This window comes from Pteropus medius, unplaced genomic scaffold, assembly GCF_902729225.1.
Source record: "Pteropus medius unplaced genomic scaffold, Ma_sr-lr_union100, whole genome shotgun sequence".
NCBI lineage: Eukaryota > Metazoa > Chordata > Mammalia > Chiroptera > Pteropodidae > Pteropus > Pteropus medius.
Window position 1 is genome coordinate 25,234,601 of NW_024354502.1, and position 1,167 is coordinate 25,235,767.

At 25.4% G+C, this 1,167-nt stretch overlaps 1 pseudogene; it reads right to left on the minus strand.

Moving 5' to 3' along the window:
* Positions 1-618: 618 nt before the first annotated feature.
* LOC120595815 (uncharacterized) lies at positions 619-737 on the minus strand (annotated as a pseudogene).
* Between the last annotated feature and the right edge of the window lie 430 nt (positions 738-1,167).

Below are 1,167 nucleotides of genomic sequence, written 5' to 3' on the forward strand. Positions count from 1 at the left end.
ACTTTTCTTTTTGCACTGGCTAGGACTTGCAATACAAGGTTAAACGGAGATAGAGGAGACATTCTTCTTATTCTCAATTTTAAAGAAATATTGTTAATAGTTTTACTGTTAACAATGGTATTAACTGTAAGTTTCTCATAGGCACTACATATAAGATCAAAGAAATTCTCTTCTACCTTTACTTACTTTTTTTTATCATGAATGATAATTGAATTTAGACAAATTTTTTTCTCCATCACTTCTGAATATCATATTCTTTTTTTATGTATTCTTTTAGTGTGATGATTAACACTGATTAATATTCAAATGTTAAATCAAATAAGCATTACTATGATACATCTCATTAATCATGATGTATTAGTTTTTTAATAATTGTTGGAATTTATTTATTTATTTAATTAGGAACATTTATCTACAAATTTCTTTCCTTCTAATGGTATTAGAGTTATGCTTGGCTTGTTAAATAAGGTAATAACTATATCTTCAATCTCTCTTTTCTAAGTTTGTATAATATTAGCATTATTTCTCACTTAAATATTTTCTAGAATTCAACCAGTGAAGACATCTAGAGTTTTCTTTATTACAAATTTAATTTCATATATATTTCATATTTTTTTACGCTTACAGCACCTGGTCTTCCTAGATGGTCTCCCATCCAAGAACTAACCAGGCCCAACTCTGCTTAGCTTCCAAGATCAGACGGGATCGGGCTTGTTCAGGGTTGGATGGCCATAGACTAATTTTATATATTTATGAATCTTAACGCTATATATATATATATTATATATATATATTATATATATATATAAAACGCTATATATATATTATATATATATAATATATATATTATACGCTATAGAGTTAAGATTCATAATTTTTTTTGTTTTGTTTTAGTTTTGATTAAATTTTCTATGGTATTTATCCATTTTATTTAGGTTGTCAAATTGATTAACAAGAAGTTGTTTATAAATCTCCTTATTGTAAATTTAATATTTGCATTATTTTGTGTGCTGAACTCTCTTTAATTCCTGATGAACTCAGTTTTTATTTTCTTTCTTTTTTGTTGATCATTTTTGTTAGGGGTTTGTTAACATTCTTAATATGTTTGAAGAGCCAGTTTTTACTTTGTTGATTTTTCTACCTTTTGTATATTTTCTACTTAAATTA